Below are 24,712 nucleotides of genomic sequence, written 5' to 3' on the forward strand. Positions count from 1 at the left end.
GAAGAAAACCTTCATCAACATATAAAATCTACCCCTACCATTCAGTATTAATCAGGATCTCAGGTGGGGTAGGTCCACATGTTGTTTCCTCCTTTCTCCTTCCTTCATGCATCATGTGCCACAATTCAGACCTCTGCAGGTTGAAGCAGAATTACTGAGGCCTGCAGCTCCTGCACCATCCCGTTTCTCAGACTCACAGACTGCCATCCATCCTTGAAAAAATCCAGAGGTAGTCAAGTATCAGTGCTTGGGCAGGTGAGTCATGACAGTATTTTACATGCAAGACTGCAGTGAAACCATCCCTGGGCACAGGACTGTGTTGTAGGATGGCTGTGCTCCTCTGTGCTCTGTGGTGTTTCTTTTGATTTGACCTTTATATTTACAGGCTCAAATGGAGCTCCAAGCCTGGATCACCTAACTGCCTCACCCACTGACAGTGCCCTTCAATACCACTCAGAAGGAGATACCAGTGGAGTGATCTGAGCAGCTCAGGCCAGGTCCAGTGAATTATGTTTCCACCTTTTATTATTCTCTCTTTCCATTAAATTTGGAACATATGGCTTTCTTTACTCTTATCTATTTCAGAAAAGGCCTGATATACACAGTGCGAGTGTTTCGGTTTGCTAAAGCTGGCAAAATGAAATATACCAGAAATGGACTGGGTTTTTTTTTTTTTGCATGGGCAGGCACCAGGAATCAAACCCGGGTCTCTGCCATGGCAGGCGAGAACTCTGCCTACTGAGCCAACATGGCCTACCCTGGACTGATTTTTAATAATGGGAATTTATTAGCTTGCAATACAATTCTAAGGCTGTGAAGATACCCAAATGAAGTCATCAGTAGGATGACACCTTCTCTTAAGACCAGTTACCAGTGAACTTGGTCTCCTCTCTCAGATAGCAAGGCACATGGCAATGTCTGTTGGTCCTTCTTCCCAGGTGTTGTTGCTTCCAACTTCTGCTTCAGTGATTTCCTTTCTCAGATGGGTCCTTGTCTCTCATCTTCTCTGGGTCTTTTTCCATGAGTTTCTCTGGGTTTTTTGTGTGTCTTTTATCATTTTATAAAGGACTCCAGTAAAAGGATTAAGACCCATCTTGAATGAGGGGGGTGGGGATCACATCTAATTGAAATAACCTAATTAAAAGATCCCTCCTGCAATAGGTCTGCACACACAGAGATGGATTAAAAGAACATAATCTTTTCTGGGGTACATACAGCCTCTAAACTACCACAGCCAGGTTGCATTGAGCTTGCCCTCCCCCTCTTCAGGCTTCCTCCAGACTGGCTAGAGGGGGTACTCAAGGAGGGAGAGTCAGGCCTCTGCTCATCATTGCCCTTGCCAGAGATCCCTGGGAACAGCCTCTTAGTCCCCAGCTTTGTATCCCTCCTGCCTGTTTAGGCTGACACCTCCCTCCCAGCCAGCAATACTGCCAGCTATGGGCCAATCCTGTACCTGAGTGGGGAAAACTTAACGAGCCTGTGCAGCAGCTATAGTGACCCAGCTTCCTCATTTCTGCTCTCTGACCTTGTGCCCCAGTTTTGATAACTGAACCTCCACCTGGTTACGATGCACAGGCTCCACCTGTTCTCCAGTTCTTCCTGTGCTCTGTTTTGATTATTTGCCTGATACCACCCTTGCTAAAGGTGGGGGCTTTCCTAGCTCCCACTAGTCCAACCAAAAATCCCCTCACTCTTCAAACCCCACCAGAACTGAAGCTATCTCTCTCTCAGGACAACTGTTTGCTATATGACTTGGTGGGGCAGGGGAGGGGTTTGTGTTCTCTATTGGAGACAGGAGAAAAAGAAGAGCTAGGACAAGAGGCAAGAGAAAAGGGGCAGAAGAGGAAAGGAAAAAATGGAAAAGAGCATCTAGAAAAAAAATGAGAGCTAGGAGAAAAGCCAAATAACATATTTGTTGGGAATCCAGTACTTAGTTCTTCCACAAATAGTTTTGAGTAACTAAATACCCCTTGATCTTGATTGTATACAGCCCATCAGGGAAATTCCCAGGCTTTGATATAGAGCAATGTCAGTAGGACACAAAAGCTATTCTAAGCTTTCCTTCTTGGCTATTTATTTTTAACATATAGGGTGTGCACCTCTGAGGCAGCAAGGACACTCCTAATTACTGCCTTTAAAAATGCCTAGCTAGTTTCCACATCCTTGCCTCCTTTTAAAATTTGCCAAAATGCATACCCTGGACATCTTGATCAAATGTCACTGTGACATCTTGATCAAATGAATGGTGCCCCTAGAGTTGTGCTGTGCTCAGCCTCAGCAGCTATATATGGTAGCCCTGAATTTGATTCCAGAATTTCTTTCTCTGTTTAAGAATTTGTTTTGCCTGGGTAATTTTTTCTGGGTCTATTCAGAACTGTACTTATCACATATCTCTCACTAGATATCATGATCGTGGATAAAATTTTATTTACCATATTCCCTTTTCTTTCAATCACTATTTCTTGTGACGGTATTTTCCATTCCTTGCCTATGCCTCTAGTAAATGATTGCGATCTGGGTATACAAATATAATAATAATAATAGCAGTTAATATTTAGGAATACAAATATAATAATAATAATAATAGCAGTTAATGTTTATCAAGAATCTCCTCTATGACAGGCATTGAGCTAAGACCTTTACAGGCATTATTTCATGTTTTCTCACTGTAGGTCTTGTTCTTAATTTAAACTTCTGTTTCTACAATATGACAAAACAGATATCTTGAAAAGCCTCACTGTAAAACATCTAGAAAGTCTCACAAAGTAGAAGACTTTCAAATGCAAATCTGAGCTAGTAAAAAAAAAGAAGGAAATCCCTAGGAATAAAAAACAAGAATAACAAAGAGGAGGCTGAAACCCAGGGTGGTGAGCAAGACCTAATGACTGATTACCCTGGGTAATTTGCTGATCTTTCTAACTACGGGGTTTAGATTTTAATAGGCACTTGGGAAAAGGTTTAGACCTGAGCCCATTCCAGGAAGAAAGTTGGAGTCCGTATTAGAAGAGAAGCAAGATAGAGAAATCATGATCTAAGTATTCATGTCAAGAACTTAAAGAAGAATAAGTGAAATTCAAAGAAAGAGTGAAAGAAGTAGTAAAGAAGGAGCTGAAATTAAAGGAAAACAAAACATATGAACGCCACATAAAGCTAGAATACTTGGGGATGCATAACTTCAGTGGCCAGAGGGAACTAAAAAAAAAAAAATCTGTCCAATGGCAAAGGAGACTACAAAGAAACTTGCGTGTCTTGGCCTGAGTTCTGGGTTGAGAACGGAAAGGTTCTTGTGGAATTCATAAACACAGGCCTCCCCTCACTCAAGTTGGGGCAGAGAAACTAATAAATAAACATTAAAGGACTCTTTGCTGCCAAGTGCCAAGGCCTCTAGAGCACCTGATGGAAACAAAATCAAAGCCTTTCAGAGGGATATGGCTTCCACATAGGCTGCACACACTCAGCACTGGGGTAAAAGGGACCATAAAGGCTACTGTCCAGACTTTCTCCCAGCACTTTGGGTCTTAGTCCATACCAATCATTCAGAGCTTGGTCCCTGGACCAGTAACATCAACATCACCCAGGAAGTTCTTCGAAATGAAAATTCTTGGCCCCCATACAGACCCACTAAGTCAGAAAATCTGGGGATAGGGCCCAGCTACCTATATTTCTAACAAGGTCTCTAGGTAATTTTGATGTACACTGTGTCAATTTGAATCTGTGGTGGACCCCAGAAAAACCATGTCCTTTAATTCTCATTCAGTATTGCTGACTGGGAGCTTTTTGATTGTTACTATGGAGATATGACTCACCTGATTGTATTAACTTTTTTTTTCCAACCTCAAAATGAACATTTATTTCACACTTTATTTATAAAGGAATGGAGAATAAATGCAATAAGGAACAAAGGAAACATATATGAGGCATGTACAAAACAAGTGTGGGCAAAATTTGTCAAGATCCTTTCAATCCTTCCACTTCTAACATTGAGCAATAAAAATCAGTCTCTAAGGAAAGGAACATCTATCTCAGAAGGAGTTTTAGGTGGCTCAACCTATATACTTCCAACTAAGACTATTTTAATGAAGAAATTATAATTTTATCTTATTAGAAAAGTTGCTGGACGCCAAGTAAACCACATCACTATCAATATTTAAAAGATGCAAGGCTCTTCAGAAGTCATAATTGCTTTAAAAAGTATTAAAGAATGCAAACATAATAATAGCATTTGCTGAAGAGTATAATACAGACCTAATTGACATTAATTCCTTAATCCACTAAAATGGTTCTGTTACCTCATGGTGAGATCCTACTGTTCCCTGATGAGGAACATTAAGTCATTTAATATTAAGCTGTAGGAAAATCCTTCAAACTGTGTATTCAGCATTCAATAACATTAACATACATGGGGGAAAAAAATCCATACTTTAAAAAAAACAACCCAAACTCAATTGCCAGTTAGCTGTTGGGTTTTCCAAAACCAGAGACAAGTATTCTTAAAATTCATCAAGATTCCTCAGATCTCTGCCCTAACAGATCTCAGGGTTGGGGCTTGAGTAAACTGTTTGAAGATGAGCCTGAGAAGGCAGGGTGGACATGCTGGAGCGGCTGCAGTGAAGAATGGCTCGGATACTGACAGCTGGGATGGTGTCTTTGCTGCAGGTCAGTTCTTCCTTTAGCTCTGTGAAATGTGATGTTCAAACCTTGAAGTTTCTGCACTAGAAAATGGAGAAAACTCCCAAGACCTATTATCTTTCTTGAAGGAATCATCTTCTTGGAAGGCAAATTTCTTTTTCAAGGCATGGTATATTAAAGACACAGGGTCCCAGTGTGAGCTGTGCCTTCTCTCCTTACCAATGGGTCTGCCTGCAGGTGACCATTCAATAACTCGATGTTTAACCTTATTCATATCCTTTAGAACATCCAACATGTTTGGAACATCTTTATTTCTCTGTTTTTTTAAATGATGGCTATAACTGGTGTTCCTGGCACCTGGGTGCTGTTTTTCAATACCAGCTGCTGAATTTCCGGAGTCATAAATACTAGCTTCTGGTTGTATGGAAGGAGGAGGACATGGAGGCTGGTGAGAAGACAGCTGAGGAGGACACAGTGGAAGAGGAGGAGGAGGAGGAGGAGGACATGGAGGCTGGTGAGAAGACAGCTGAGGAGGACACAGTGGAAGAGGAGGAGGAGGAGGAGGAAGAGCAGGACACACTGAACTTGGAAACTGATCTGGCTCGCCTCTCAGATGAGTAGTCCCTGATGACAGCATTTGGTCCAAACCACTAACTAGGCCAGTCATTCAAGTCAAAGGAGCCAGAATTTGCACTATTTTTCAGTTCCTGCATTTCCACAATCGCAGCAAACTGGGAGTGAAGAAAAGTGAGCTCATCTGCAAGGGCAGCTATTTTTTTTTATTGCAGCTTCACTTACAGGCAGATCATTTTCCAATCATTTGTCACATCTCAGAGCAAGGGGTGATGGATCACAAACTACCCTCAAAGGATGGAAAATGCCAGCATTCTGTTCTTCATTTTTCCATATACTATTTCAAAATCTGAGATAATGGGCTTCTTCATCATTTGCCACACACAAAACATCAGCAAAAGATGGGACTGTAGATCCACAGTTAGTCTATAGAGCTCAAGAATGGGATTAACTCAAAATTAGGCCTTGGACAAGGTCCTAAAGGAAGAATTTTCCCAAAAATGCGAACAATACTTCAAGCTGATCTATATTCTTTATTTTACCAAATTGGCAAAATCTAGTCTATGGGAATACCAAAATATTCCAGCATCTCTCTTAGGATATGCAGTAAGAGAGACACTGATGAAGCAAATTCAGAAACAAGTTCAAGGAAGCATTATCAATTTCTTGATGCCTGAGCTCAGGGCCCAGCCTGCAGACCATTCCTGCCCAGTACTTCCCGGGCTCGGCCTCCAGTCACCAGTGGAGGCGGCTTTCCCCAGGCTCCCCAGCGTCGCCCAGGGCCCCTCACTCGGCCATTTGCCCCGGGTTGCGCTCTGTAGCTGGAATTTCGGCCAGCTGGGGTGGGTATTAACTTTTAATTACAGGGAGATGTGACTCCACCCATTTCAGGTGGACCTAGGATTCTTTAAAAAAGGAAACATTTTGGGGAGAGTCCCTTTTTAGAGCCAGGAGAACCACTGGCACAACCAGAGACCTTTAGAGATGTAGAAGGAAAATGCCCTCTGGGGAGCTTCATGAAACAGGAAGCCGGGAGAAAAGCTAGCAGATGACACCATATTCGCCAGAGAGAGAAACCCTGAATATCATCGGCCTTCTTGAACCAAGGTATCTTTCCCTGGATACCTTACATTGGACATTTCCATAGCCTTGCTTTAGCTGGGACATTTTCATAGCCTTCGAACTGTGGAAGTGCAACTTATTAAATTCCCCCCTTTTAAAAGCCTGGTATATCGCATTCCAGCAGCAAGCAAACTAGAACACACACTAAAGGAAAGAACTTTATGCCCATTCTTCCTCCCAAAGACTGTCACTAAAACAAACATATTTAATAAGTTCCAGAAAGATTGGAATTACTGCTCTAGATCTTAATCATATCTTAAGCCTACTAAACTTTAACAAATACAATTTTCAAAACACCAAACAAAATTTTTATTTTTAAAGCATCAGAATACATGAGTCAATTCTTTTCAGGTCTCATGATAATATAATAGACCTTTCAAATAAGTAGGCTTTCAACTCGAAAATGAATCCTCTCACATGATTATTTATAATCTATTTATGTAATGATTAGCATATGACTGAGAGATACCAATTACCTTCACATGAATAGAGCAGTCCATTTACATAAATTATACTAATAATCTTCTACTTTCAGTCCAAAAATTGGGTATGTGTGCTGCATTTTTACTTGGATAGAAAGAGCTACTACCTCTTAAATAGAACAAGCATTTAGTATTGCTTGGAGTAAAGTAATAATTTTGCAATTATAACACCTCACTTGGGACACAACTGAATCATCTGGTCAACTCTAATTCCTCAAACTCGGACTTGTTAATTATGATAGTTACCCATTGTGTTTATTTAAATTTCATATAGATCTGAAATGGTGACAGATCTTATTAAAAATAAGAATCTTTATTTCATAGATTCTACAAAGTCCTGCTTTCTAGTTCACATCATTGTTTCATCAGAACTGTTTGATAGGTAAATTTTCCTGTGTCATATTGTAATAAAGATGGGAGGACTTGTTGTTTTAGGCAGGGTCTTGAGGGGGGTCCTCTGTGTAGATAGAGTTACTACAGACTGAGATTTTTCTGCTCAGTTCTTTGACCCAGAACTTCAGGGAATAGCTTATTTAAAATTGATCAGGCCCTGGCACAAGCTGTATGGGACAGGTTTACGCCAGTATTCACAACAAAATACCCTATTTAGTTAATACGAACCTTTGTGTCTACCGTGCAACATGTCTTACATAATTTCAAGGTTTCAGACAAAAACAATCAGTAATCCGAAAGGCTTTTTGTACTATCTGCTTCCATTTCTTCCACTTAAGCACAGAGGCAGGGTCTTTTGGCACATGTGCAATAGATGTAGTAATAACGTAATTCCAAGAACTGCCAGATGTGGACAAAGTGCTCCAGTCAGCAGTCTTTGCTGGTGACTCAGTTTCAGCCTAAGTCCTCTGACTCCACACCTCTTTACCTCCTTTGAACCCTCATTCTCTACTTTCCAAACCCAATAGATAGGACTGCTTCTCTTTATGATGGAAGATTTTCAACACGGAGTGTCCAGGACAAGTCCTGGCCCCTGTCATTCCATCTCAGTTGACAGAAGAGTGAGTCATTGTAGAGACCAACTCCACCTCTATTACTAGAATCATAAACAACCCATATCCATCACCTTCACCAATATCACCTCCATTTCCTTTTCCATATGCACCAATATCAGCATCTTCATCAATATTTCAGTGGGTCATGAGCATCATCCCAATCATTGTCATTATCTCAAATGCCATCACCACTATTTCCTATATGGTAAGAACATAATAAGGGAAAAAAGGAGCTCTGAAATTAGGAGGAAATATTTTCAATTTAAAGCTGTGGTTCTTACCATTTGTGAAATCTTTGGCAAGTTCCTTACTTTGAATTTTATTCCTTGTCTGTAAAATATAAAACACCTTCTGTGCCAGTTTGAGATGATTATGTGCCCTAGAAAAGTCATGTTTTAATCCTGGCCCGTATTTCTTTTAGTCCCTATTCAGTACTGTAGGTTGGAACTTAAATAGATAATCTCCACAGAGATGTGATATGCCCAATTGTGGGTATTAACCTTTGATTAGAAGATGTGACTCTACAAATTCCAGGTGGGTCTTAATTAGTTTACTGTAATCCTTTAAAAGAGGAAACATTTTGGAGAAAGTGAAAGGGCCATGAGAACTATGAAAGCCTACGCAGTCAGAGACCTTTGGACATGACGAAGGAAAATGCCCCTGGGGGAGCTTCATGAAAGAAGAAGCCAGAAGAGAAAGCTAGCAGATGCCACCATGTTTGCCATGTGCCTTTCCAGTTGAGAGAGAAACCCTGAATGTCATTGGTCTTCTTGAACCAAGGTATCTTTCCCCAGATGCCTTAGATTGGACATTTCTATAGCCTTGCTTTAACTTGGACATTTTCACAGGCTTAGAACTGTAAAGTTGCAACATAATAAATTCCACCTTTTCAAAGCCATTCTGTTCCCGGAATAGCACGTTCTGGCAGCTTGGAAACTTGGACGCCTTCCTCACTTGGTGTCTACAATGATTAAATCAAACACATAAAGCATCTAGCATAGTGGCTGGCACCTAGTAGGTACTGAACAAATGTTAGTAATTTTTGTATGTTGTGGGTAGTCAATGATACTGAAAAGTGATTAAATGAACAAATGAATGAACTAACCTTAATTGAAGAGCAAGGGGAACTGGATTTCTTAAAGAACGTGTTATCGAGGCTAGAGGTTTTCAAATCTTTAGTTGTTGTTAGTGGCAAAACCTTTCTTCACATAAAATCTTTGCAGAAGTTCAACATTGAAAAGGAGAAGAAGTGGAGCTGTTTAAGTTAAAGCAGGGTTGGGGATCCCATGCCCTCCTACTTAACCCTACTTGTTTCGTTCACTGCATACTAGGTTACCGTTGACCCAGGACTCCAGAAAGCACTTAGAAAGTCACAGATTTAGGCTATTGTTTCAAAACTCAATTTTATTATATCCTTTATCTAGGTGTCTATTTTCTTTTTGTTACTCTAAACAAAATCTTGTCATTACATCTTCTAACTTGTATTATTATTATTATTATTATTATTATTATTATTATTATTATAGATGCATAGGAAAGTTACCTTTGTAATTAAGAGAATTGAGTAAATTCTCTTAAATTCTTCAAGCTTTTCAGTTTATTCCCCTGGGGTTTTCCAAGTACATAATAGCATTGGTTATAATTTATGATATTTATACATGAATAAGAACTTCCAAAATAACCTTACAAGACAATAATCGTGGTATGCAGCCTGGTTTAGTTCTTTATTTCAATTAGCTTTTTATTTTATTTTATTTTATTTTATTTTATTTGGTCAGGCAGGTATTCTCTACTTTGTTGTCCTAGGTCCCAACTCTCTGAGATTCTCATTTAATTAGTCTGGGGTAGATCTCAGGTATCAGTATTTTTTTAAAGCTCCCCTGGTGATTCCCATGTTCAGAGGGTTGAGACCCTCTGCTCTAGTGAATTGACCATGAAGCTTGATGTTGGCTCCTTATTTAATATAGATATTACTTACCATTTTTAGGGAGAATTTACTGTTCATAAGTTAGATGTCTTAGGTTGTTTTGTTGTTATTTTTTTAAATTCAGGAATGGTGTTGTAATTATCTATTGATATGATTGCACATATAAATATATATATTTTATATTGAATATTAAAATGATGAATAAACAGCCTTGTATTTCTATGTTAAACTCAACTTGGTCTTAGTGGCTAATTTTTTAAATTATATTTGAAAATAGGACTTCGAAAATTCTGTTTGGATTCTGCCAGATTGAATCAGGGTGGACCTTAATCCAATATGGCTGAAGTCCTTATCAGCAGAGGAAAGTCTGATGCCGTCACTTAGTAAAAACCCCAGGAGGAACTCAAGGAGACAGGTTGCCAGGTTGCCATGTGGCAGAGGATTGCTGGAAAGCCATCACTAGAACACTATGACTCCAGAGAAAGCATGGCATGCCAATATCTTGATTTTGGGCTTCTAGCCCCCAAATTCTGAGACAGTAAATTCCTGTTGCTTGAGCCAAGAAATATGTGGCATTTGTCATAGCAGCCCTGGCAAACTGAGAAAACAATAACAGCATCATATTTAAGGAATCTTTGCTATGTTCCAGAGACTGTTCTCAATTATTTATATGATTATTTCACTTATTTCTCAAGCTTACACATATGAAAACTGAAGCACAAAGGAATTAAATATCTTCCTTAGTGTTGTGCAGCTAGAATATGGGAAAGCCAGAATTTGAACTCAGGTAGTTTGAGGCTAGAGGACATGCTTTAGGGCACTGTTCCATGCTGCCTCTCACGGCCTTCACAAGCTGTGTGTGACCTTAGATAACAAACAAGTTCCTTGTCCTCTCACTTCTTCTGTTTCCTCATCTACAAAGTGAGGATAATAGTTATCCCTCCGTCACGGAGTTTGTATGAGGGACACATAATTATTATTTGAGGCATGCTCAAAACTGTGCCTGTAAAAGTGAAAGTTTGCTAATAAATCCTAGCCAGGGAGTCTTGCTCCAGGATCCTATCTACTATCTCTTTGGTATCAGAGTTATGCCAGTTTTTTAAAATTACATAAGTAGCTTTCATTCTCTTTCTATAATATCGAACAGTTTAAAAGTATGGAAATATCCATTTTTCTTTTAATATTTAAAAAGTTTGTTAAATTCTGCAGGATCTTTATTCGGAGAATTTCTTTAATAAAACAAAGTTCTTTGTTGTATTTTTTCCTCTTCTTGATTCAATTTAGTCATTTATCTTTTCTCCCAAATCATTCATTTTATTTTATTGTCATAGGTGCTGTGTTGGTTTGAAACTGTCATGTATCTCAGAAAAGCCATGTTCTTTCATCCTCATTCAATATTGCTGAGTGGGAGCTTTTGATTGTTTCCATAGAGATGTGACCCACCCAAGGTGGTAACTTTTGGTTAGGGGGTTTCCATTAAGATGTGTTTCCTCCCATTCAAGGTAGGGTTGCTTACTGGAGCCCTTTAAGGAACCGTTTTGGAAAAAAGCTTTAACGCTGATAGAGTGCACACAGCCAGAGATCTTTGGAAATGCAGAAGGAAAACACCCCCAGGGAAGCCTTAGGAAATGAAGAGAGAAAGCTAGCAGACATCACCATGTTCCTTCCCAGCTAACAGAGGTATTCGGGACGCATAGGCCTTTCTTAAGTGAAGGTAACCTCTTGTTGGTGCCTTAATTTGGACATTTTCACAGCCTTAGAACTGTAAATTTGCAATTTAATAAATTCTTTTTTTAAAAGTCATTCCATTACTGGTGTAATACATTCCAGCAGCTTTAACAAACTAAAACAGATATAGAGGACATTTTTTTTTTTTAATAATAAAAGCCGCATACTGTTACTACCTTTTACTTTTCTAATTTTGTTTGAATTTTCTCTCTGCTTAAAAAAACTTCTTTTGATTTTATCTAGTTTGGCTTAGAGATTGTTTTTTAACAAAGGCCCTTGTATTTCTCTCACTGCTATTAATTTTCTATTTTATAAATAATTAGTTTCTGTTCTTTTATGTCTATCTCCTTGAGAAGGATGCTTAATTTATCTAGTTTTAATTCAATCTTTTTTAATAACGGAAAGTATTCAGCCCCATGTATACAGCCTTGGTCATACCCCACAATTTCTGTGTTGTTCCCAGTCAATCTGCTTTGGGGATATTACCCCAATCCATCACAGTTACCCTTCTTCTCAGCTGCATTTACTCCCTCTCCATTTGCTCTCTGCAGGTGCTTTCTCCTCTGGGACCTCTCTTCTAAAACAAGTATTCTCTTGTTTCATTTATTTCCTTCAAACCTATGGTAATTATACATAATTGCAATGAGGGAGACAAGATTAAAAGATCTACATTAGTTTTTCTAATTCAGGTTCACAAGATGCAATTGACAATTATCCCATGTACAAATAAGACATAATGAGAAAATATAAAGAACTGTTGCCATTTATTTAGTAGAATGGGGAAGATGAGGAAGAGAAGGAAGGAAGAAAGCAGAAGAAAGAAGGGAGGGAGGGAGGGAAAAAGTAGGAAGGGACAAAGGAAGGGATGAGGGAAGAAGTGAGGAGGGAAGGAAAGAAAAAGAAAAATAGCCATAACTTTAACAGGGAAAGTACAGGAACTATATAAAGGAGACTAAGAAAACTATAAAATTCTTTAGAGAAATATTTATAAAGTAAAACAGCTTGAATATAAAAGGAGAGATTTCCTTAATTTGAAATAGGGAAAGCTAATTTGGTAGGAATGTCACTTCTCTCTAAATTAATATGTAAATCTGTTGTAGCCTCAGTAAAATATTAACTGAGTTTGTAAAAATTAGAGCATCTGGTTCTAAAATTTTTGTGTAAATATCAAAATTCAAGCTTAGGGAGAAAAAAAATTTCTGAAAAGGAAGCATAATGAGTTAGGCAAGTTCTACCAAATAAAGCATATTATAAAGGAAATGTTATTACGCTAGACAAATGAATCATGAATAGAATCCAGAACTAGACTCAAATGCATATACAAATTTGCTATATAACAAAGGTGACATTTCAAATGAAACGAATTAGTCAAATGATAGTAATAATGATGCTATTAAGTCATAATACCTTTTTTCTTATAAATGTTTTAATTTTGTTATAGTTATGTTTGTTTTATTGTATAACATTTGTTTATAAATGTTGCAATTTTTATCTAAATGAATCTGTATAAAGTCTTAAGAGAAAACATAGAGGAATTATTTTTTATCATCTGAATTGGGAAATACCTTTTTAATATTTATCAAGCACTTATTGCCAAGCAACGTTTTATATATATTTATTCATTTAATCACCACACTGTTATTATCTCATTTTACAGATGAGAAACCAAAGCCCAAACAGGTGGAATAAATGTGACTGTAAGACCCATAGCTCAAAAGTGGCAGGATAAAAATATACATCCAGACATTTTTATTCTGGAGCTTGTATTCTCAGCTGTTATGACAAACTGCCCATAAAAACCCCCGGCAAACCACCTGAAAAACATGAAGATGGAGCCCAGTTGTCGTCCTGGTCCAGCCTGCTGGGCTCAACTCCTCCTTGGCCTTGAAATATGTGAGGTACCTGACTACACACATCCACAGATGGGTCATCATTAGCACGGTTGCCAGGGATAAAAATACCTTGATATTATTGTCTAACCTATGAACAGGTAACAAGATGGCCCTGGTGGCAGCAGAAGAAATGGTGGCCCCCACCTAGAAATTAGAGCCAGGCATGTGATGTGTGATAGGCAGATTTGCCATCTGGTAAAGCAATTATGCTGGGCCTGGCAGGACCTTACTCTGAAAATACAAAATGTCATTGCAAACAGCCTATGTGCTTCCCACAAAGGATGAGAGCTGAGAAGTCAAGCTCACCAAACATCCCCAGCCTGATGGTTCCTGGCATGCTATTTTTAAAAACTGTCTGTTGTGTGGATAATAGTAGGCTGTAACTTCTGAGGATTTATGTATCACAGGGCTCATTCTGTCAACCCTGCAACCCAGTCATCTGTAGAATTACTTCAATCCTTATCTCACTGCTTACACCAAATTAAATTCCAGATGGATAAAAGATTTTTGATATGAATTAATCTGCAAAGTCCTAAGGGGAAACATAGGGGGATTATTTTTATACACCAGAGTGAGAAAGATCTTTCTAAGAGGGAGACACTAGCTCAGATGTTATTATGGAGAACAAGGATCATTTGTGCTATTTTTAAAAATTTAATTTATGTATATAAAAATAAAGTCAAAAGGCAAATGAAAAATTAGCGAAAAGTTTGCATCACCCATAGCAGAAAAAAGCCTAATTTTCTTAATACATGAAAGAGCTGTTACAAAAAAAAGCAACATTCCCCCCAACACAGGAAAAAACAAAAACACTCACACACACACAAAAAAAAATAACACTAAAATGAACAGAGGACATGAATAGGAAGTTCATCAGAAAAATATGTAAATGGCTGAAAATATATGAAAAGATTCCCAACTTCATAAATTAAAAAAATTTTCACACAAAAGTGAAAAGCCATTATTCATCTATGGGACAATAAAACTTTGCTAATAAACAGTTCTGATACAGAGAGAGGACAGACACTTGAAAACATTGCATAGAATGTGCTTTTTCTTTGGAGGATGATTACAAATAATACTAATAACAATAATAGCTTATATTATTATTTGCTATGACACACACTGGCCTGAGTGTTTTATATATTTAAATTCATTTACTCCTCATAACTACGATATGAGGTAGTTTCTATTATTATCTCTGTAAGAAAACTGAGGCACAAAAGATTGAAAAGCGGGCGGGCCGCAGTGGCTCAGCGGGCAAAGTGCTTGCCTGCCATGCCGGAGGACCTCGGTTCGATTCCCGGCCCCAGCCCATGTAAAAAACAAACAAACAAACAAAATACAATAAAACAAGAAAATGTTTAAAGATGTTTCCCTTTCTTCCTTCCTTCCTTCCTTCTCTCTGTCTTTCCTTCCCTTCCTCCCTCTAAAAAAAAAAAAAAAAAAAAAAAAAAAGATTGAAAAGTTCAAGACCATATGTCCATAAATGGAGTAGCTGGGGTTTAAGCCCAAATAGTTTGAAAAACTGAATTTAAAACACCAAGCTTGAAAATACCCATAAACATTTAAAATGTTACACTACTATATTTTATTAAACTACATCATCCTATCCTATCCTATACTAGTTATGTCTGTTAGTATTAGGTTCAGGTATTAGAGAAAAAAATAACTATGGCTTACACAAAATAAAAGTTTAATTGTGTAATTCAAAACGGGCGGGCAACTCTATTCTAAGAAGTACTCAGGAATCTGGCTCCTTTCTGCTCACCACTCCACAACCTAAAGATATGGCCAAGGCCTCATGGTCCAAGACAGCATCTGAGTTACAGGAAAGAATAAATAATAAGGGGCAAAAGTTACATATCAACCGTCTCTCAAAGAATTTTCTTTGAAGCTGCCACCTGATACTTCCTCTTACATCCCTTTGACTGCAAAGGGGGCTGGGAAAAGTAGTCCTAATTCTGAGCAGCCATATGCACAGCTAAGCATTTTATTATATTGGAAGAGGAAAAGGAAGACTGGGGGAATACTGCAGGCTTTTTCTTATTGACATAGCAAGTCCATTCTAGGAAATATTGCAACAGATTAATGGTACATTTGTAAAAAAAACACATTATACTGGTTATTCTCTATTTACCCTTCCAGATATATTTTCTCCCCTATTCTGCCCTGCTCTGGAGACTGATGTCCATGGGCTGCAGTGTTTGGGCTTTCCTGTCCTCTGGCTTCCAGTTGTATTCAGCAAATGTGAAGTATAAGGGGGAAACCAAAGAGCAAGAAAAGAGGATATTTATTCCTCTGGATCCCACTCTGATGGCTACGCTTTTGTCAGTGGCTGCATTTCTCCATCTATGGCCATGGCTTCTCTTGGGTGGCCTCTACTCTGGCTTCTGGTAACACCGTTCCCTCCCTTTGTCCCTTAGTGCCCAGAGGTGGTGAAGTTTTCTCACTATTGCTAGTTCCTGAGTGCCTAACCATATATTGTTGGATCGTTAATCCTGCCAGATCCTATGTCAATAGTACCTTCTTTAAACTCTCTTCAGTAAAGCTTTGGATGTACCATCTGCTTCCTGCTGGAGCCCAGGTGGATACATACCTACACAGATTTTCACTGCGCCATTGTTTGAAATAGCAATAGACTAGAAATAAATTAAATGTTCATCAATAAGTGTTTTATGGTTTGAAGGCTTTATGGACTCCAGAAAATCATGTTCTTAAAGTTAATCCATTGCTGTGGTATGAACCCATTGTAGGTGGGACTTTTTGAATGGATTATTCTAGTTGGGTGTGGCCCAGGGTGGGTCTTAATTCTCTTACTGGGGTTCTTTATAAATAAGATGAATATAGAGAGAAAAACACAGAAGCTGAAAGAGGAAGCTACTGAAACAGAATGGAAGTCACTGAAGTCAGAAGCTGGAATCAACAAAACCTGGAAGAGAAGGAAGAGACCAGAAGATGCTGCCATGTGCCCTGCCATGTGGCAGAGGAGTCCAAGATTGCCAGCAGCCTGTCTTCAAGAAGAAGGTGTCGTTTTGATGATGCTTGTAAGTTAATAATTTGCCGTTGTTCAAAGCCAGCCCATTTCTGGTATATTGCATTTCAGCAACCCAGCAGACAATGGAATGATTAAATGAGTAAGGAACAGTCATAAGAGGAATATTATATAGCAGTTTAAAAAATCCAACTGTTTAAAAATATAGATTTAAATAGATTTGATGTCTTATTTATGTATGTGTGTGTGTGCATATATAAATATGTATTTTTATACTTAGAGTTTTGGCAAATAACTAAAAACTGATAATAATGATTGCCTCTTGGAAAAAGAAGAGAGAGACATAAAAGTGAGAGGCTGAGGAATTGATAGAGTGTCTATTACACTCATTATTCAGTTAAAAAAAGACTAGCTAAAGATTTGGTTAGGATAGTTTTTGTTTAGACTGCTTAAAATGTACCCATATTAAGATGCATCAAAATACTCTTGTATCTGTGAAGGGAAAAAACAAATAGGCATGAAAGTAATAGAGCACATTAGGAAAACTGCTGATAGTTCATAATGATCAGAGCCTAGGGGCATGAATGGAAGGCCAGAGAATGTTAGGGCTGCAGAAGTGGGGGCAAGGGCTGTAGGGAGAAGGCCTTTCCTATCATGTTAGAAGTATGGGGAGCCATGCTGAGTATTTGGCTAGGCAGTGATATAATTACAAGTTAGAAAAATCACTCTAGGGTGAGTCTAAAGGTCAGGTCAGTTATGAGACTATAGGACTAAACTGGGAAAAAAACTGAGTGGAAATAGAAAAGGGAGCGGCAGACAAGATATGCTGATGCAGTAGAAGCAACATTAGTTAAATTACTAGTCAAGGAATCCGCTTTCCCAAGACCAGGGTGGGTATGTCCAATCACTGATCACAGGTTTTGATTAGTGATTTTGGATAGCTGGGGGACCAGCTCTGAGGGTAACCATTATTGCAAAGTGAGTCAGACAAAGGTGGTGACAGAGGAGACTTAAAAACACTATGCTTCCTCAGGGTTGTGGGAAACAGTTAGTTGAAGGGCTGCAATTGCTGGGCAGGTCAAAAAGCTCAGATGTGGGGAGCTATGGATCCTCTTTGGTGCTCTTCTGATCCCCTCCTCAGGGCACATTAGAACTGGTTGTGCCCCCTTTGAGGGTCCATGCCCCTGTTACAGCTGGGAAAGACTGATTTGTGAAACTCCTTTCTGGTGTGCCTCCCATTCCAGAATTGGCCCTACAGGTGAAACCAGCTTGAGACAAAAAAGAAACTAGAGGCAGCAGTCTGTGGCAAAGGCTTGCCTGCTTCAAGCACCCAAAAGAGGGAGGTCTGTCTTTTGGGAAATAGAGGAGGTGTGGTAGTTAGATTCAGTTGTCAACTTGGCCAGGTGAAAGCACCTAGTTCTGTTGCTGTGGACATGAGCCAATGGTAGGTGAATCTCATCTGTTGCTAATTACATCCTCAGTCGGCTAGGAGGTGTGTCTGCTGCAATGAGTGACGTTTAACTTAATTGGCTTGTGCTTAAATGAGAGAACGCAATGTAGCACAGTCTAGCAGCTCAGCATTCCTCATCACAGCACTTGCAGCTCAGCCCAGGCCTTTGGAGAAGTCACCCCGGGGAAAGTTGTTGGAACCCAGGGGCCTGGAGAGAAGACCAGCAGAGACCATCCTGTGCCTTCCACGTAAGAAAAGAGCCTCAGTGGAAAGTTAGCTGCCTTTCCTCTGAAGAACCAACAAAATAAATCCCCTTTTATTAAAAGCCAATCTGTCTCTGGCGTGTTGCATTCCGGCAGCTAGCAAACTAGAACAGGAGGCATTCAGATTTTTGTAAACTGGGTAAATCCAAAACAATTAACAAGCACAAGTCCAGGACAAGATATAGGCCCAGAAAGAACAGGAAGAACCCTGTACACTAAATTCCCCTTGGGCAGACCTTCCTGATAGGAGGGCCCAAGCTCAAGGAAATCTTTGTCTTATCATTAAGAGATTACAAAACCAAGAAACAGACATCTCAGGAATAAATCCCAGAGTTAACATTTTGAAATATTAAATGTACAGTGTACAAAGAAAGAATATAAGACAAAGAAACAGGAAATGATGGTCCATTCAAAGGAAAAGGATAAAAGTCCAGAGAACACAAACAAAGAAGGCCAGAATGTGGGTATAATAAACCACAACTAAAAATACGATCTTAAAAATGCCTAAGAGTGGGAGAAAGATCAAAGGTGATGGTGGAGTTATACAGAGAAAGTTGGGTTTAACAAATGAGTAGGATTGCTAATAATTTCTTTTAGTCTTCAGTATCTTAGAGCAGATAGAAATAAAAACCCAAAGTTGTAGAATTGTAACCCATACCAAACTCTGAAATCTGTTCTACAACTAATTGTTGTGATGTGCTTAGAAATCTATTGCTTTTTTGAATATATGCTATTTTTCACAAAAAAGGGAAAAAAATTAGCACTCAAAAAATGCTTGAGGAGATGAAGAAAAATACAGAGAAAGTATTAACAGATATCAGGAAAATAAGGAATGACCAATATGAGAATTTTAGGAAAGAGAAATTTAGAAAGGAGCCAACCAGTACTACTGGAGTTGAAGATCATGATAAATGAAATGAAAAATTCCAGTAGCATTCATGGGCAGATTGAAGCTGAAAGAAAAAAGAATCCATGAACTTGACAACAAGAAAATTGAAATGAGTCATGCAGAGGAGAAGAAAGAAAAAAGAATTATTAACAGCAAAAATAACCAAAGATACTTCAGCAACAGAGTCAAGCATACAAATATACATATTAAGTGAGTCCCAGAAGGAGAATAAAGAGAGAAAGGGCAAGGAATAGTTAAAAAAATAATGACAGAGAACTTCCAAAATGTAGCAAAAGACATAAATATGCATATCCAAGAAGCCCTGAGAACATCGAACAGGATGATAAACATGAAGAAAAATACACCCTGTCATGTATTGATCACATTATCAAATACAAGCAGAGAGTTCTGAAAGCATCAAGAGAAAAGCAATGTGTTATACATGAGAGGGTCCTAATTAGATTGAGTGTCAATTTCTCAGCAGAAATGATAGAGTCAGAAAGCAGTGGGTTGAAATACTTAGTGCAAAGTGAAAACTGTCAACCAAGAATTTTATATCCAGCAAGACTTTCTTTCAAAATGAGAGATTAAGACATTCCTGATGAACAAAAGCTGGGGAGTTCATCGTCACTAGACCTGCCCTATAAGCAATGCTAAAGGGAATTCTTCAGAATGAAAGAAGAAAGTAGACAGTGGTTCAAAGTGGCCTAAAGACATAAAGACCTCTAGTAAAGGTAACCATTTGGGTAATTATAAATTTCAGTCTTATTTTATTGTATTGTTTGGGATGTAACTCCACTTCTTCCTTTCTACAGGTGCTAAGATGCAAATTCATATAAAGTAATGAAAAATTTATGTTTTTTGACAATGTACAAATATATAAGTGGCATCAAGTACATAAAAGGTGGGAGAATGTAGAATGCTCACCTGCCATGCAGGAGACCTGGGTTCAATTCTCAGTCCAGGCAGCACCCCTCCCCCTGGCAAAAAAAAAAAAAGGCAGGAGGATGGGGATGTATGGAAAAGTATAAGTGTATGCTATTGAAGTTAAGTTGTCATCAAACTGCTGGTTTGAAAATATTGTGTACCCCCAGAAAGCCATGTTCTTTAATCTTGATTCAATATTATAGGGTGGGATCATTTTGGTTGGATTGTTTCCATGGCGATTGGCATGTCCAATTGTGGATGTGACCTTTTGATTGAATGGAGATGTGACTCCACCCAATTAAGGTGGGCCTTGATTCATTTACTGGAATCCATTAGAAGGGGAAATATTTTGGAGTTGCTTCAGACCCAACATAGAGGCAGACAATTGGAGATTCTTGGAGTGCTGACAGAGAGAGCAGATGCTTAGAAATGGAGGTTAAGAGGTGCACAGCCCAGCAGACATCACCATGTGCCTTCCCATGAGATGCTAAGCAAGCCAGAAACCAGAGGTGTGTCCTGGAAAAGCTAAGTGAAGGCCCACAGATGCTTAGAGAGGAAGCTACTGGAATCAGAAGCTGGAGGCAGTGAAACCAGGAACAAGGACCACAAGATGCTGGCCATGTGCTTTCCCATGACACCATTAGCCCTTTCTTAATCAAGGTGTCTTTCTCTGGATGGCTAAGTTTGGGCATTTTTAAGGCCTCAGAACTGTAAACTTGTAACTTAATAAATCCCCTTTATAAATGTCTTTCCATTTCTATATTTTGCACTCCAGTACCATTAGCAAACCAAAACACAAATCAAATATGATTGTTATATAATTAGGATGTTACATTTTAACCCCATGGTAACCAGGAAAATATATTAAAAATATAACTAGATAGAAAAGACACTCAATATGTTATAGCACAAAAAAAATAAATGTAAAAGTAGGCATTAAGAGAAGAATTAAGGGGCAAAAAGGGATAAGACTTACAAAGGATAACTAGCAAAATGGCAGAAGACAGTCCTTAATTATCAGCAGTGGCTTTAAATGTAAATGGATTAAACTCTCCAGTCAAAAGTCAGAGATTGGGAGAAAGGATAAAAAAGTATGACCCAACTATATGCTGTCTGCAATAGACTCACCTTAAAATCAAAGACACAATAGGTTGATGGAGAAAGGACTGAAATATATATATATCATGTAAGGGATAGGTATACTAATATCAGATAAAATAAACTTTAAGTAAAAGAGTTATGAGGGACAATGACAGTCATCATATACTGATAAAGTGGTCAATTTAACAAGCAGTCAATTTAACAGCAGAGCCTCAAAATATATGAAGTAAAAACTGTCAGATTTGAAAGGTAAAACTGATAGTTCCACATTAGTAGTAGGAGATTTTAATACACCATTCCATTTAAAAAACAGATAGAACATCTAGTCGGAAGATCAATAAGAATATACATGACTTGAATGATACTCTAAACCAACCAGATCTAGCAGAAATATATAGAACACTTCCCTGAACAATAGTAGAATGCACATTTTTCTCTAGTGCATATGAATTATTCTCCAGGATAGGCCAAACAAGTCTCAATGAATTTTAAAATGTGAAATCATACAACATATCTTTTCTGACCACAACTGAATGAAGCTAGAAGTCAATAACAGATGGCAAAATGTAAAATTCACGAATATGTGGAAATTAAACAACATAACCTTAAACAACTGATGGGCTAAAGAAGAAATCAAAAGAGAAATTAAGACAAATGAAAATGAATATATAATATAAGAAGCTTATGGGATTCAGCAAAGGCAGTACTGAGAGTCAAATTCATAAGTCCAAATTCTTACATTCATTGAGAAGAAAGACTTCAAATCAGAGATCCCACTTAAAATCTAGAAGAACTATAAAAGGAAAAGCAAACCAAAAACAAAGCAAATAGGAGGAAGGAAATAACAAAGACTAGAGCAGAGATAAATGAAATAGAAAAACAAACAAACAAAAATAATAAAGAGAATCAACAAAACCAAATCTTGGTTCTTTGTAAAGTGCAATGTAACTGACAAACCTTTAGCTAGACTGACAAAGAAAAAAATGAGACAAGACATTAATAATGAAAATCAGAAAAGAAAAGGGAGGCATTACTATTGACCTGCTGAAATAAAGACTATGAAAGGATATTATGAACAACTGTATGTCAATAATTTAGACAACCTAGATGCAATGAACAAAATTTTAGAAATATGCAAACTACCTACACTGACTCAAGAAGAATTAGAAGATCTTAACAAATCAATTATTAGTATAGAGTTTGAATCAGTAATTAAAATCTTCCCAACAAAGAAAAGCCCAGGACCAGATGACTTCACAAGGAAATTTTACCAAGAAGACTTAACTCCAATTCTATTCAAATTATTCAAAAGAAATTGAAAAGGAGGGAATACTTCCTAATTCATTTCATGAGGCCAACATTACCCTCATACCAAAGCCAGAAAAAGATGCCACAAGACAAGAAAATTATAGACCATATCTCTTATGATCATAGATGCAAAAATCCTCAACAAAATATTAGCTAAACAAATCCAACAGCATATTAAAAGAGTTATACACCATGAACAGGTAGAATTTATCCCTTATGTGCAAGGGTGGTACAACATAAGAAAATAAATTTATGTCATATACCACATTAACAGAATGAAGGCAAAAAACTCATGACCATTTCAATTGACATAGGAAAGGCATTGACAAAATCCAGCACCCCTCCTTGATAAAAACACTTAGAACATGAGGAATATAAGGAAAATTCCTCAACATGATACAAGGCATATACAAAACACAAAGTTAATGTCCTACTTAAGGGTGAAAGACTGAAAACTTTCCCTCTAAGATCAGGAACAAGACAAGGATGCACACTGTCATCTCAGTTATTCAACATTGAATGTGAAGTACTAGCCAGATCAGTGAGGCAAGAATAAGAAAAAATAAAGTCATCCAAATTGAAAAGGAAGAAGCAAAACTTTCCCTATTTGCAGATGGAATAATCCTACATATATAGAAAAATCACAAAAAATTCACAACAAAGTTCCTAGAGCTAAGAAATGAATTCACAAAGTGGCAGGGTATATCAATACCCTCCAAATCAGCAGTGTTTCTATATTCAAGCAATGAACAGTCAGAAGAAAAAATTCCATTTACAATAGCAACTAAAAAATTTAATATCTAGGATATTAAATCTAACCAAGAACATAAAGGACTTGTACATAGAAAACTATAAAACATTGCTGAAAGAAATCAAAGATACCTAAATACATGGAAGAATAGTCTGTGCTCATGGATTAAAAGACAAAATATTAAGATGTCATTCCTACCCAAAACAATTTAGAGATTCAACAGAATTCCAATAAAATTTCCAACAACCTTCTTCAAAGAAATGGAAAACCTAACCATCAAATTTATATGGATGTATAAAGGGCCCCAAGTAGCCAAAGCCAGTTTGAGAAAGAAGAGCAAAATTGGAGGATTCACACTTCCAATCTTAAAACTTATTACAAAACCCCAGTAATCAAAACAGCATGGTACTGGCAGAAGGGCAGTGATAAAGAATTGAATTGAGAGCTCAGAAGTCAACCATCATATTTATGGTGAACTGATTTTTGACAAGGGGGCAAACACAATTCAATTGGGAAAGAATAGTCTCTTCAGAAATGGTGCTGAGAAAACTGGATCTCCATTTGCAAAACAACAACAACAAAAAAAACAAGGACCCCTACCTCACACCTTTTATAAAAGTTAACTCAAAATGGACCGAACATCTAAAGATGAGAGCCAGAACTATAAAACTCCTAGAAGAAAACAAAGAGAAGTTTCTTCAGGATCTTGTGTTAGGCAATAGTTCTCAGTCTTTACACCCAAAGCACAAGCAATAAAAGACAAAATAGATAAATGGGACCTTATCAAAATTAAAAACTCTGTGCCTCAAAAGACTTTACCATGCAAGTAAAATGACAACCTACACAATGGGAGAAAATATTTGGAAATCATTTATCTGATAAAGGTTTCATATCAAGAATATATAAATAAATCCTTCAACTTAATCCTAAAAGACAAGCCACCCAACTTTAAAATGAGCAAAAGGCTTGAATAGATATCTCCCCTCAAAAGATAAAAAAATGATCAGAAGCACATGAAAAGATGTTCAATATCATTAGCCATCAGGGAAAAGCAAATCAAAATTGCAATGTGGTACCATTTCACACATTAGCATGACTGCTATTAAAAAAAAGGAAAATAACGAGTGTTGGAGAGGATATGGAAAAATAGGGACACTCATTCATTGCTGATGACAATGTAAAATGGTGTAGCCACTGTGGAAGGCAGTTTAGTGGCTCCCCAGAAAGTTAAGTACAGAATTACCATATGACCTGGTAATCCCTATACTAGGTACTACCCAAAATAATTGAAAGCAGGAAAGTAGGAAAAAATCGAACAAATATTTGCACATGGATGTTAATAGCAGTTGCTTTCCAACTTTTTTTTTCACAATTGTCAGATGATGGAATCAACCCAACTGTCCATTAACAGATGAAGGACTAAACAAAATGTGGTATATACATACAATGGAATATTATTCAGCATTTAAAGGGAATGAAGTCCTAATACAGGCAACAACATGGATGAACCTTGAAGAAACCTTGTTGAGTGAAATAAGCCAGACACAAAGGGGCAAATTTTGTATGATCTCTTTGATTTGAAATAATTAGAACAAGCAAACTCATAGGGCCAGAATTTAGAATATAGGTTACCAGGGGATGGGGTAGGGATGGGGATGAGAAGTTATG

The 24,712-nt window shown here is 37.8% G+C and overlaps 2 long non-coding RNA genes and 1 pseudogene across 2 annotated transcripts in view; 1 reads left to right on the forward strand and 2 right to left on the reverse strand.

Moving 5' to 3' along the window:
- The window catches only part of LOC143686805 (uncharacterized), a 37,067-nt gene extending 25,824 nt beyond the window's left edge, over positions 1 to 11,243 (forward strand). Inside the window, exons 3-4 of the long non-coding RNA XR_013177277.1 lie at positions 386 to 497; positions 11,072 to 11,243. This is a non-coding gene — a long non-coding RNA (uncharacterized LOC143686805). The remainder of the gene's footprint in view (positions 1 to 385; positions 498 to 11,071) is intronic.
- Positions 1 to 24,712, reverse strand: part of LOC143687281 (uncharacterized) — a 123,039-nt gene that overhangs the window by 34,252 nt on the left and 64,075 nt on the right. The gene's annotated exons all lie outside the window — the stretch shown is intronic.
- Positions 4,670 to 7,056, reverse strand: LOC143679238 (mitochondrial fission regulator 2 pseudogene; annotated as a pseudogene).

This window comes from Tamandua tetradactyla, chromosome 1 (genome assembly GCF_023851605.1).
Source record: "Tamandua tetradactyla isolate mTamTet1 chromosome 1, mTamTet1.pri, whole genome shotgun sequence".
In the NCBI taxonomy this organism is placed as follows: domain Eukaryota; kingdom Metazoa; phylum Chordata; class Mammalia; order Pilosa; family Myrmecophagidae; genus Tamandua; species Tamandua tetradactyla.